The sequence below is a fragment of the Mus musculus genome, chromosome 1, assembly GCF_000001635.26.
Source record: "Mus musculus strain C57BL/6J chromosome 1, GRCm38.p6 C57BL/6J".
NCBI lineage: Eukaryota > Metazoa > Chordata > Mammalia > Rodentia > Muridae > Mus > Mus musculus.
In genome coordinates this window covers 143,083,736-143,098,911 of record NC_000067.6, presented here as the reverse complement: position 1 = coordinate 143,098,911, position 15,176 = coordinate 143,083,736, and the positions used below count along the sequence as shown (strand labels likewise).

The 15,176-nt window shown below is 38.5% G+C and overlaps 1 pseudogene; it reads left to right on the top strand.

Annotated features, from left to right (window-relative positions):
- Positions 4,263 to 5,641, top strand: Gm5835 (predicted gene 5835; annotated as a pseudogene).

Here is a 15,176-nt window from a genome sequence, read left to right as displayed (position 1 = left end):
GCCTTTCATCCACAGCAGTGGTTCCTAAGATTTGGGTCTTGAAGAAATTATCAAATTAAGATTGATGTTCCATATTTATGGGGAAGTTCTGTTTGCTTTCCTTTCATTTATCCTAAGGCAGCTTTGAGACATAAATTAGGTATGGAATTTAAAATCATACACATAAAGGGAGACTTCAGATTTGTTAGTTTTCTAACACCATTTTTGCTTCTTCATCAGTGTTACTGGTTTCCTGGGTCAGAGTTGAATTTTTTTGTCTCATATTGAGAAATAAATAAACAGCTTTCTGTATCCAGGCAGGAACTCAAACATCAGGTGCCAAGTAATGTTTTGGAGTGTGTGTATGTCTGTGTGTGTCTGTGTGTGGGGGTGTTGTATACTGGATAGAAGCCAATTTGTTTCTACTCATATGCAAATTAGGCAGGGATGGTACAGGGATGAATCTGGCTGGTTAATTTGAGTGTATGTAGGGAATTCTGATTGGTTGATGGTTTGGGCAGAATAAACAGGCTCAAAAATGTCCTCCAGTGGGAAAAGGGTTACAAAAAGCTTCTGATTGTGGGTATGTGGTTCTGCATGTCAAAGTGGACAGAGAACTAGGAAGTTAAAAGGGCAATGGCTGTTGGTAATATTAGTGAGGTCTTGTTGAGTTATGGCTTTTTGAATTTGAGTTTCTATTTTATACTCATTGTAGAAAATTCATTATAAAATCACCACGTCCTTGGATCTGACTACCAATTCTCCCAGGGCATATAGACATTGATGTTTTCCTTGTGCCTGTGATGCTAATTTCCTATAGAATAGGGCGGCTTTACTCCCGATTCTGATCCATGCAGGTTTAATTTCGGTTGATTGAGTAATGAACTGATAGAATGCCTACAGTGCAGTAAAACTAGTAACACAGCAAAAGCTGCTTTTAAGGATAAGCTGGCACAATCCATCAAGCTATGAGCCCAGTCTCCTTCTGCAAAACTTGAAAGGTAGATATCTTGTCTTTATTTGGTTGAGTAGACCCCTGAGGCTTACATCAGTTGGAATTTGAAACTAGGCCAACTGTCTTTCAATCTCACACTCTTTCATTCACATTATATTATGCTGCTTGTTTCGTTTTCTATCTATAAGAAGTTACACATTTTCATGTAGCTGCCTTATTTTAGAAGCTAAATTGAAGGTAGGTAAGAGCTGAAATCCTTTCTGGTCTCATCGATGACAGAACGAGCTGGGGAGGAAGTCACCATTCCTGTCCTTCCAAGACAGAAAAACCCAGGCTCACTGAAAATAAAGTCACTGTCTTTCCATAGATGATTCAGAGCTATGCGATCGCAAAGCAAAGCATGGCCGTGAAGTCTGGAGAGACAGTAAATATGAGTCGGAGCTGAGCTCTTCTTATCTGGGCGAAGGAGCTGGAGCAACGAACTGACCAAAATACTTAACTGGTGATTTGAGCAAGCTGCTGGAAGCTGAGGATGGACAAGCATGAGAGTAAAACAATCCTGGGGGCCAAGGGCCTGACTCCAGATGCTGGGATCAGACTTGTTTTCCAGCATCCTCAGTAGGCTCCTGCAGTGAAGATCCTTGGTAGAGAAGGGAGAGTCTTCCAGGTAATAAAAACTTCCTCGTCCCAGTCAGTTCTAGTCTGGCAGTATCTTTTTAAAGGGAGCAGAGAGAAAAAGTCTCTAGAGGGTCAGGGTTTTGAGCAACTAGACCCAGAGTGCTGCAGCCAGAAAAGGAGATTAAAGGTAGGGAGAGGCTGAAAGCTGTGCTGCACTGCTCTGCTATAAAATTGGTGATGCAGAAACAAGGGCTCAGTGAAAGACCGGGATTCAGCTGATTACTGAATGTCGCACCGAGCCATCATGTTGCTAGGTGTCTAGGACAATGAGGATGGATGACTTTTGAATGAGCTACAAGATGCAGATAATCCAAGGACCAGTAGTTAAAGAAGTCCTAAATTTAATGAAGAGAAAAATACATCCTGACACCTGTAGCTACAACAAGCTAAAGTTACAGCTCTAGTTCTAGTGGATTAACATAAATCCTCTTATTTAAAGCCTGTGTATCTCAGTCTCTGTTATATAATGCCACATGTCCTGCTTTCAACAAAACATGATGTATGCCAAGAACCAAGGCTTGGAAAGAGGAACAGAAGAAAGCAATCAGGCATCAGACTCAGAAGCAGCAGATCTGTGGAGTATTATAAGATGAGGACACGAGAATAGGTGATGCATATGTAAAGGACTCCAGTGGAATAACTAGTGGAATATATGATATTCATATTCATTCATAGCAGAGAAATAAAAAAAATCAGATAAGTAAAGGGAATACTAGACATTAGAAATTAACTGTTTAGATTGGCTCATTAGGAGTCTTAAGTGACAGAATCTGTGAGCTTGAAGATGCGTCAGCAGAATGTCCAAGAGAATACCAAAATATATAAAATGTTTGCTTAATTTGAACACACAAAGAAAAAAGGACAGAGAAAAACAGTGTTTAGAAAAGTGATTAGGTGATGATGTCCGTGTACTAATTAATAATAGGCACTGTCTTAACAACTTTTATCTTGCTTTGAAAAGATGTCATGAAAGAGTTTATTGGGACCAGCATGTTTGTCTCCTCCTCTTCTTCTTCCTCCTCTTTCTCTTCTTCCTCCTCCTCCTCCTCCTCCTCCTTTTTCTTCTTGCACTTTCATGAGGGTGAGTCCATGCTCATCATGGCAAAGAGTATGACAGCAAAACAACCAGGCACGACACCAGAGAGGTAGCATAGAGCTTATATGTGATCCACAATCTCAAGGCAGAGAGAGAGCTACCAGGGCTTTTGACATGAGCTTTCGAAACCTTAACCCCCAACGAAACTCCTGTGACCCACATCCTTCAGCATAGCCACATCTCCTCCAACAAGGTCACACCTTTTACTCCTTCTCAAATACTACCACTCACTAAGGACCAAGTATTTAACTGTATGAGCCTAAGGCTGGGGGTGGGGGCTGTCTTAGTCATTATTCTATTGCTATGAAGAGACACTATGACCAAGGCAATTCTTATAAAGTAAAACACCTTAACGCACTTAATTGGGGATTGCATATAGTTTTAGAGGTTTAGTCCCATGGTGGGGAACATGGTGGCACATAGACAGTGCTGGAAAAGTGCTGAGAGTTTTATATCCAGAAGAGAAGAGAGAACCATTTGGGTCTGGATTGGGATCCCAAACCCCATGCCCAGTAACACTCCTCCTCTAATACAACCATACCTCCTTTAACAAGGTGACAACTCTTAGTCCTTCTCAAACAGTTCCACCAACTGAGGATCAAGTATTCAACTATGTAAGCCTTTGGAGTTCAGAGAAGATGTTCTTATTCAAACCACCACATATACTGAACTATGGATTAAGAAGCTCAGAAAAAGATCTTAAAATAAACACGAAGATATCCTGTGTAAAGCTAAAGAAAACCAAAGACAGGAACATCTTGGAAGAAAACCAAGGTAGGAAAACACTTCACATAGAAGCGAGAACTGGAATCAGAGAACTCCTTGTTATTGCAAACTCTTCAGGTAGAAAGTGTTGAGACATACCTGCAAATGTGTATAAATCATTATAATCCTAGACTGCTATATCCAAGAAAATGATGTTTCAAAGTTTTAGGAGAAAGGAAATTTTAGTTTTCTCTCTTGGAGTAACAAAAATGGAGGGAACTTCAGAAAACTTCCTAGAAAGAAGACATTCTTCCGGCTGATACAAATGATACAAATCATATTCTTGAGTCAATGTAAAGAAAGGAAGACAAGACATAACAAAGTAAGGGAAAGTTGAACTATCTTGTTTTCTTTAAAATTTGTTTAAATTTTAACTGTTGGAGGAGTAATGATAACAGTTTGACATAAGAGTATAGCTCTAACCTTAAATGACATAGGAAATGATATATTCTGAAGCCATTTTGAGTGATCATGGTCCAGAAACACAGATTTTGGTTATCTCAAAGTCCAGGTTCCAACTTCAAAGCACTTTCATGAAGATTTATAGGCTTAAATGTTAGAGAATAGAGATAGTCGTAAATTACAGCAAATTTAAAATGTTAGTGGGTACATCAGATAGGAACCCAGATGGCAAGATGGGGGAAGAATTTCTAGGGCTCAAATGGTGTTGATAGCATTCTTGGTTTTTAGGTCTGCTAAATTAATAAATTTCAAAAAGGGTTTTATCTACTAGTGTTCTTACATAGATTTGTCAAGAAATAAAATAATTAAACTAACCTTTTCCTGTGGGAGCTGCCGGGTAGAGAGGAGCGTGGCCTTCTCCTTTCCCGTCATGGCTTGTGCCCGTCCCCTCATATCGGTGTACTCCGAAAAGGAAGAGTCATCTGGCAAGAATGTCACTTTGCCAGCTGTGTTCAAAGCTCCCATTCGACCAGATATTGTGAACTTTGTTCACACCAACTTGAGAAAAAACAACAGACAACCCTATGCTGTCAGTGAATTGGCAGGTCATCAGACCAGTGCTGAGTCTTGGGGTACTGGCAGAGCTGTGGCTCGAATTCCAAGAGTTCGAGGTGGTGGGACCCACCGATCTGGCCAGGGTGCCTTTGGAAATATGTGTCGTGGGGGACGCATGTTTGCATCAACCAAAACTTGGCGTCGTTGGCACCGCAGAGTGAATACAACCCAAAAACGATATGCCATCTCTTCTGCCCTGGCTGCCTCGGCCTTACCAGCTTTGGTGATGTCTAAAGGTCATCGTATTGAGGAGATTCCTGAGCTGCCGCTGGTGGTTGAAGATAAGGTTGAAGGTTACAAGAAGACCAAGGAGGCTGTTCAGCTGCTTAAGAAGCTTAAAGCTTGGAATGACACCAAAAAGGTCTATGCCTCTCAGAGAATGAGAGCTGGCAAGGGCAAAATGAGAAACGGATGGCGGATCCAGCGCAGGGTGCCCTGCATCATCTATAACGAAGATAATGGTATCATCAAGGCCTTCCGGAACATCCCTGCTATTACTCTGCTTAATGTAAGCAAGCTGAACATTTTGAAACTTGCTCCTGGTGGGCATGTGGGCCGTTTCTGCATCTGGACAGAGTGCTTTCCGGAAGTTGGATGAGCTGTATGGCACTTGGCAGAAGGCTGCTTCCCTCAAGAGTAACTATAACCTTTCCATGCATAAGATGATGAGCACCGACCTTAGCAGAATCTTGAAAAGCCCAGAAATCCAATGATCCCTCCGAGCACCACGCAAGAAGATTCATCGCAGAGTCTTGAAGAAGAATCCACTGAAGAACCTGAGAATCATGTTGAAGCTGAACCCTTACGCCAAGACTATGCGCAGGAATACCATTCTTTGCCAGGCCAGAAATCACAAACTTCGTGTGAAAAAGCTGGTAGCAGCAGCTTCTGCACTGGCAACCAAATCCGAGAAGGTTGTTCCAGAGAAGGGGACTTCAGACAAGAAGCCAGCGGTAGGCAAGAAAGGAAAGAAACCTGTGGATGCCAAGAAGCAGAAGCCTGCAGGGAAAAAGATGGTTGCCAAGAAACCAGCAGAGAAGAAGCCTACCACAGAAGAAAAGAAGCCAGCTGCATAAACCATTAAAAATTGTTAAATTCCAGAGAGCAAGTAGAGACAGCATATTTCAATAAATCAAACATGTGGTGACAAAAAAAATAATTAAATAATTACACTAAAAGTGAAATGTTGTGTTAAAGGCAGAGAGATCATGAGAAGTAAAGGGAGAGAAAAAGCAAAGCATAGAGAAAGGAGTGGAGGACCCCAAACACCCACAGAGCAGCAACCTTGCATTCTTACACTAATACTTACATATTCCAAAACATAAGAAGAAAAACCAGATAGAGTTGAAATGACAGCAATCTACTTATTCCAATCGAATACAGTTCTTGGCACTAGGTGATAAATCAAGAAGGCCAAAAGTAAGGAGCTACCTGCCTCAAACAGACTTAGAAACAAAGTAGAATGTGCTTTTTAAAAAGTTCATATGGAGTATCTACCTTTCCCAAGACCCCATGCTGATCACAGAATATGTGTGTTAGGTGATACAAATGAGGGGCAGGTGGGATGAGTCAGCTAAAGGTACCTGCCACCAAGTCTGATGATTCAGTCCCTGGGAAGTGCAGTGACAAGAGAGAACTGACTTCCACAAGCTGTTCTCTGACTTCCCTATGCACATTCTCAACCCATGAAATAAATAAATACAATGAAAAAAATTGTGTGTTTTCAAACTAGTAGCAAGTGTCAGAATCATAACTGGAAAGCCCTAAGTTTTCATATTTAACCACAGATGAAGTAGGAAATATAAAAGAAACATATTTTGAACCAAATGTAAATGCAAATTACCAAACTTGTGATGTGCAGCACAAGTATTGTTTGTAGGGGAATAGTTTCAATGTATGGTTATGTTTTAGATGATTCTTTTTATCTACCAAGGTAAAGAAATATAGAACCAACAAAGTAAATTATGGCAATAACAGGCAAAAGAGTATAAAAAGCCTTCACATAAGGAATCAATGCAATTGAAAACTAGAAAACTAAATAGATCAGTGGATCAAAGTCTTAATTTTATAGAAACATCAGTAAAACTGATATTTTGACCAGACTAACCAAATAAAGTAAACACAAACAACCAAAATCAGAAATCAAGACACTGACACTACTGTTCTGGAACTTAAAAAGCACAGGCCACAGAATGTTGTGAGCAAGTCTATCCCTACAAATCTGATAGACCGGGTTAAACGGACCATATCTGTGAAAGACACGATGTGACAAAACTTACACAAGAAGCAGAGAGTCTGAATAGGCCAGTATTGATTGATGAAATTGAATCAAGAAATTGAGTCAGTAGTTTAAACTCAAGAAGAAGAAGAAGAAGAAGAAGAAGAAGAAGAAGAAGAAGAGGAGGAGGAGGAGGAGGAGGAGGAGGAGGAGGAAGAGGAAGAGGAAGAGGAAGAAGAAGAGGAAGAAGAAGAAGAAGAAGAAGAAGAAGAAGAAGAAGAAGAAGAAGAAGAAGAAGAAGAAGAAGAAGAAGGAGCAGCATCAGCACTAGGCCCAGATGTTTGGCAAATTGTACTTAACTCTTGAGAACTATTACTATCCAATGTTCTTTCCAAGAAGCAAAGGAGCAGTTCTCATTCTTGGGTTAGCCCAGCACTGCTGTGGTACTTAAACAACATAGATATTACAGGAGAAGAAAACTAAACTGGAAAGGCTAACATGGTCAGCATGGTGTGAGGAAGCCAGAGAAGCATGAAAGAGCTCATGAATAAGTTTAACCTGGTATCCCGATGGCATCCTGAAACAACAAAAGAAAGTTATGATAAACCAGTAAATCTGAATGAAGGCTGGGCTGAGTTGTGACCTCAAGACAGTGGAAACAGAGTAGGTAAATGTGGAGTGTTGATGCCATAGCTTTAAAAGTTCTGTGAAATCTTTTATAAAAGACTGTTATAGAGTAAAGCAAAAACAAAACAAAATAAGACACAAAATACAGGTTATATACATATAAAAATCACCATTTTAATTACCACAATTAATCAGATGTCCATATGAAGTTAAAGAGTTATTACATTGCAATAACATGAATACATTGTGTTACATGTGTGTGCTGCTATATTTAATCTTAAGAATGAGGGCAGTTATTAGCCATGGTCTTTGAGGCAAATTTTTCCTTCTATATCAAATTTTAGGTTTTTCCAGTTTCTTTGGGTTTTTCTAGAGATCCTTTAATTAAATAGAATTTGGTACTACTTCCTGTAACCCACTGTTTCAATACAAATGCCTTTCTGATTTGGAAGACACATGGGAAAGGCTTTAATGAGTGGGTAAAAGTCTTTGGTAAGCTTGAGTTGTACCCCTACCCCTTGCCTGAAGATGATGGAAGACTTGAGGTAGATCAAGTCTTTCCTATGCCAGTGGAAAGGAAGAAAGGGAGACTCTAGTTTGGTGAGCTCTGGTAAATTATTCTTCCTTGTGGGTAGGCCTTGTGAAGTAGAAAAAAAAAGCTGTTGTAGTGTGAAATTGGGGGTTTCCCTCTTCTGGTAGGTGGAGAAGTGGAATTTTATCTTTATAGCCTCACTATGAGAAGCTAAGGACAGCTCAGGGGACCCTGTTTCACATGTCCCTGTTAGTTCCATGTTGGCTTATGTCTGTATTGTTTCTTTTAGTACCATTCTGCCCATCCAATTTTTAGAAAAACAGTTTGCCCTTGTCATGCATTTTCTATTGTATCTCAGAATAACTCTTGGTTTTCAGGTTTGTTTGTTTGTTTGTTTTTTCAGTTTTCCCTCATGAGGAGCAGTGATGATGATGTCCAGTCTTCCTATATATTAGACGAGAAGCTAGAAGTCTCATTTCTTTTACATAGTCCTAGGCTTTCTTTCCTCAATGATGCTTAAAATTAAGTTCTCAGGACTAAAACATAATGTGAAAAATGTATTTGAAAACTTGAGCATTTTAGATTCATTCTAGTTTTTAGTCTAGTGGGATGGAATTTTTATGATGACACAGTTTCTTCTGGTATTTATGAATATGAAATGAAAGAATCCAACACAAGGAAGGTCGGTCACCAAAGCAAATTACTTGACTCTTTAAAATAGGCTTTAAATATTAAATGAATCTCTGTATATAGTAGCAATAACTGAACGACATCTAGAGTAATTACCGTTTTACCAAGAAAGGAAATCCACAATTGTTTCATGAATTCAGTAACAAAACAGCAGTTGTCAGATCGTTTGAGACATGAATTAATAGGAAAATTTTAATTTGCCTCTAGTAAGGCAGCTAAGTAATTTATGTCTGACAGATTCATCTTGGGAAACAAAATGGCCAGCATCTGATGCAACTTATTTGTAGGATACATAATGAACCTTACTAAACCCCCACGGAATCTAGACAAAAGGATAGAGTTTTGCTATAGTATATATCTCATGTGAGTGTTAAACCAAGGGAGAACTTCATGGTGATTTAAAGACACAATGATGAGAATTTTACTTGTCTACTATATAATTGTAGCAAATTACTTTGTCTCTGAGGGAATCACAAGGTTTTATTTTATGCCTTAGACTCTGCACATCTCTCAGAGTCAATGACGCAGATGCGACCCTAGGATGTCTTTCTTTCAGATGTTACTAATTCAGGGCACAATTATTTCTGTCTTGAAATGAAAATTATTTTTTAATGAATTCCATTTAAAATTTTCTCCTGTGTTTTTTTTTTTTCTAAAATTTCATCTTATTCAATAACGTAATCTGGCAAAAGATGAACTTGTATTGTTTGACAATAGAATTTCCAAAACTTAATGTAACCTTTCCATATTTTCCTGGTATTCATTGTGCTTGTATAATTCTTTTCAAGCCCTCATGCGCAGGTGTGATGAAAAGGCTCTGTTTACTCACTTTTCCAGATCATTAATAAAATGGTAAGGACTGGCTGAGTCCCTGGGCTTTGCATTGGGTACCCTCCTCATTATGTGACATGCTGTCATTTCATTTGTCATTCACATTCCATTGTTTGTTCCTCCTGACAATTTGCAGTTCTCTCAGGAGTCATCCTATCAAAGTCATTTTGCATGAATTTTTAAATTAAGGTTGTGGGAGGTTCTGCATCAACTATCATGCTGAAATCTAACACCTGTGATACCTGCTTCATAAATGATCACCATTAATTTTTTAAAAAGTGGTAACTAATCACATCTGTCCAGAATGACTAACATTGCCCCTGGTGTTTTGAATATCGGTGGGAGGTAACACTTAGATATAAATTACAGTTGTTTGTTATAAATGAGGCTACAAGATAACAAATAATGTTGACTTGAAAACTCTCTGGTGATTAGGTGTGGTGAAGATAGTAAATGATTGAGAAGAAATATTTTCTTTAGTGGCTACAAAGTTTTGAGAAATGTGGGTGTTTGGTTCTTTAGCTTTGTCTTTTTGAACTTGTCTTTGCCCATGTAATAAATGGACCATAAGATTGGTCTGTACATAATTGTGTTAGATTTTGATAGGGATGGCATTGAATCACGGGTTGCTTTTGATAGGATGGCCATTTCCCTATATTAATCCTACAGATCCATGAGCGTCAGAGATCTTTCTGTCTTTAGTTAATTTTTTTCAGTGTCTTAAATTTTTTAAAAAATATTTTATTAGGTATTTTCCTCATTTACATTTCCAATGCTATCCCAAAAGTCCCCCATACCCTCCCGCCCACTCCCCTACCCACCCACTCCCACTTTTTGGCCCTGGCTTTCCCCTGTACTGGGGCATATAAAGTTTGCATGACCAATGGGCCTCTCTTTCCAGTGATGGCCTACTAGGCCATCTTTTGATTCATATGCAGATAGAGACAAGAGCTCCAGGATACTGGTTAGTTCATAATGTTGTTCCACCTAGAGGGTTGCAGATCCCTTTAGCTCCTTGGGTACCTAGCTCCTCCATTGGGGGCCCTGTGATCCATCCAATAGCTGACTGTGACCATCCACTTCTGTGTTTGCTAGGCCCTGGCATAGTCTCACAAGAGACAGCTACATCTGGGTCCTTTCAGCAAAATCTTGCTAGTGTATCCAATGGTGTCAGCGTTTGGAAGCTGATTATGGGATGGATTCCCGGCTATGGCAGTCTCTAGATGGTCCATCCTTTCGTCACAGCTCCAAACATTTTCTCTGTAACTCCTTCCATGGGTGTTTTGTTCCCAATTCTAAGAAGGGGCAAAGTGTCCACACTTTGGTCTTCGTTCTTCTTGAGTTTCATATGTTTAGCAAATTGTATCTTATATCTTGGGTATCCTAGGTCTTGGGCTAATATCCACTTATCAGTGAGTACATATTGTGTGAGTTCCTTTGTGAATGTGTTACCTCACTCAGGATGATGCCCTCCAGGTCCATCCATTTGCCTAGGAATTTCATAAATTCATTCTTTTTAATAGCTGAGTAGTACTCCATTGTGTAAATGTACCACATTTTCTGTATCCATTCTTCTGTTGAGGGGCATCTGGGTTCTTTCCAGCTTCTGGCTATTATAAATAAGGCTGCTATGAACATAGTGGAGCATGTGTCCTTCTTACCGGTTGGGGCATCTTCTGGATATATGCCCAGGAGAGGTATTGCTGGATCCTCTGGTAGTACTATGTCCAATTTTCTGAAGAACCGACTGATTTCCAGAGTGGTTATACAAGCCTGCAATCCCACCAACAATGGTGGAGTGTTCCTCTTTCTCCACATCCTTGCCAGCATCTGCTGTCACCTGAATTTTTGATCTTAGCCATTCTGACTGGTGTGAGGTGGAATCTCAGGGTTGTTTTGATTTGCATTTCCCTGATGATTAGGGATGTTGAACATTTTTTCAGGTGCTTCTCTGCCATTCGGTATTCCTCAGGAGAGAATTCTTTGTTCAGTTCTGAGCCCCATTTTTTAATGGGATTATTTGATTTTCTAAAGTCCACCTTCTTGAGTTCTTTATATATGTTGGATATTAGTCCCCTATCTGATTTAGGGTAGGTAAAGATCCTTTCCCAATCTCTTGGTGGTCTTTTTGTCTTATTGACGGTGTCTTTTGCCTTGCAGAAACTTTGGAGTTTCATGAGGTCCCATTTGTCAATTCTCGATCTTACAGCACAAACCATTGCTGTTCTATTCAGGAATTTTTCCCCTGTACCCATATCTTCAAGACTTTTCCCCACTTTCTCCTCTATAAGTTTCAGTGTCTCTGGTTTTATGTGAAGTTCCTTGATCCACTTAGATTTGACCTTAGTACAAGGAGGTAGGTATGGATCGATTCGCATTCTTCTACATGATAACAACCTGTTGTGCCAGCACCATTTGTTGAAAATGCTGTCTTTCTTCCACTGGATGGTTTTAGCTCCCTTGTCGAAGATCAAGTGACCATAGGTGTGTGGGTTCATTTCTGGGTCTTCAATTCTATTCCATTGGTCTACTTGTCTGTCAGTATACCAGTACCATGCAGTTTTTTATCACAATTGCTCTGTAGTAAAGCTTTAGGTCAGGCATGGTGATTCCACCAGAGGTTCTTTTATCCTTGAGAAGAGTTTTTGCTATCCTAGGTTTTTTGTTATTCCAGATGAATTTGCAGATTGCTCTTTCTAATTCGTTGAAGAATTGAGTTGGAATTTTGATGGGGATTGCATTGAATCTGTAGATTGCTTTTGGCAAGATAGCCATTTTTACAATGTTGATCCTGCCAATCCATGAGCATGGGAGATCTTTCCATCTTCTGAGATCTTCTTTAATTTCTTTCTTCAGAGACTTGAAGTTCTTATCATACAGATCGTCTTAAAAGTTTTTATCATACATGTCTCTCATTCTCATGGTTAGTAGTAACAAGATATTTAATAATCTTTGAGGTATTATGAAAAGTTTTTACCCTGATTATTTTCTCTGTCCATTTATCATTTGCATATAAAAGGACTATTGTTATCTCTGTGTTAATTTTATATATTACTACTTTTTTATTGGATATTTTTTTATTTACATTTCAAACATTATCTCCTTTCCTAGTTTCCCTTCCTCAACACCCTATCCCATACCACTGTCCCCTACTTCTATGAGGATGCTCCCCCAAGCCTCCGACCCACCCACTCCCTCCTCACTGCCCTAGCATTTCCCTACCCTGGGGCATTGAACCTTCATAGGACCAAAGGCCTCTTCTCCCATTGATGCCAGATAAGGCCATCCTCTGCTACATATGTGACTGGAGTCATGGGTTCCTACCATGTGTACTTTTTGGTTGGTTGTTTCGTCCCTGGGAGCTCTGGGGGTACTGGTTGGTTGATATTATTATTCTTCCTATGGGATTGCAAACCCCTTCAGCCCCTTCACTCCTTCCCCTAACTCCTCCATTGGGTCCCCCATGCTCATTCCAATAGTTGCTGAAAGTATGAGCTATAGGAATTTCTTAGTGGAGTGTTTTTGTTTTTGTTTTTGTTTTTTGTGGGGCGGGCACTTGTATATACTATCATGTCATCTGTGAATAGCAATATTTTAGCTTCCTTTTAATTTGTGTCTCGTTGCTTCATTCAGTTGTCTTATTGTTCTAGGTAAGAATTCAAGTACTATATTGAATAGGTATGGAAAGAGTGAAAACCAATTTCTTTTTTTCTGATTTTAATAGAAATGCCTCTGGTTTCTTTCCATATAAGTTGATGTGGACTATGGGAAGCTATAAATTGCCTTTATTATGTTGAGGTATGTCCCTTCCATCCCTAATCTCTCTAGGGTTTTATTATGAAGGAGTGTTGCATTTTTCAAAGGCCCTTTCTACATCTAATGAAAGATCATGTGGTTTTTGTCATTCAGTCTGTTTGTAGGGTAGATCACATTGATTGACTTATATATGTTGAACCATCCCTGCATCTCTGCTATGAAGACCACTTGATTTTGGTGGGTGATCCTTTTGATGTTTTCTTAGATTTGGTCTGCAAGTATATTGAGAATGTTGCATCTATTTCCATAGGAACTAATCTGTAAGTTTTTTTCTTTGTTGGTTCTATATGATTTATGTATCAGAGTAACTGTAGCCTGGTAAAAATAATTGGGCAATATTCCTTCTGTTTCTATTTTGTTTAATAATTAGAAAAGTATTGGGGTTAATTATTCTTTGAAACTGTAGAACCCTGTATCCAAACCATCTCATCCTGGGCATTTTTATTATTTATTATTATCATCATCATTATTATTACATCGGGTAGATTTTAAATTACTAGTTCTCTTTATCCAGGGGTTTTATATGTATGCTTAATTTACATATATATTAAGAAATTTTGTTTTAAATTAAAAATTTAAGTTTTGTTTAGATTTCCAAATCAGTTGAATTTAAAAGTTTAAAGTATGTCCTTATATTTTTCAGGATTTTCTTGGTATCTGTTGTTACCTTCCCCTTTTCATCTCTAATTTTGTTAACTTGGATCTTTTCTCTCAACATTTTAGATAATTTCCATGAGGGTTTCTCAACCTTACTAATTTTTCTCAAAGAACCAATTATTTGTTTTATTCATTCTTTGTATTTTTGTTTGTTGGTTGGTTGGTTTCAGCCCTGAGTTTAATTACTTTTTCCTATTCCTTTGTATGGTTTTTCATTTTTGTGGGCCTTTTTTTCTTTTTTGTTCATTTGGTTTTGGTTTTGTTTGTTTTGTTCTAGAGCTTTCATCATGTGTTCTGTTAATTTATTACTATGAGATTGCTCCATTTTTAAGGGTAGTCATTTAATGCTATGAACTTACACCTTAGAGCTGTATTCATTTTGTCACATAAGTTTGTGTTAATTGTGTTTCTATTTTCAGTCAACTGTAGAAAGTCCTTAATTTCTTTGTTGACCCTTTTTTTATTCAGCAGGGAGTTGGTCAGTTTCATTGAGTTTGTAAGTGTCTGATTGTTGTTGATATACAGTTTTAATCTGTTGAGGTCAGATAAGATACAGGGTGCTTTTTCCTTTTTTTCCCACTGAGACTTGCTTTGTGTCTAAGTGTGTGTTCAATTTTGGAGAAAGTTCATTGAGATGCTAAGAAGAAGGTGTATCATTTTGTGTTTGAGTAACATGTTCTGTAAATATCTCTTCATTTTACTTGTTTTATGAGGTCATTTAGGTTTAATATTTCTGTTTTGTTTTTGTCTTGATGATCTGTATAGAGGTGGCAGTTAGGTATTGAAGTCTCACACTATCAGTATGTGAAGGTCAACATGTGATTTAAGCTGCAGTAGTGTTTCTTTTATGTACTTGAGTGCCCTTGTCCTTAGAGCATAATTGTTAAGAACTGAAAAGTCCTCTTGGAAGTGTTTCTTTTGAGCATGCAGTATTCTTCCCTGACTCATCTTGATTATATTTGTTTGAAGTCTATTTTGTCACATGTTAAAATGACTATACCAGCTTGCTTCTTTGGTCTGTTTGCTTGGAATATCTTTCTCCATACTTTTGCCCTGAGGTGATGCCTATCCTTGATGTTAAGGTATGTGTTTCTCTGTTTTGGGATTTGTCCTCTTAGTCTATGTATTTTCATTGGAGAATTGGGACCATTGATGTAGAGTTGTTAACGTCAATGATTGTTGATTGTCATTATTTTGTAGCTATAAATTGATCCCCTCACCATTCGATTGATTTACTGGTGTATTATTACTTACTTCTTGTGTTTTCTTGCATATGGTTAACCTCTTCAGGTGAAGTTTTCCTTCTAGTGCCTTC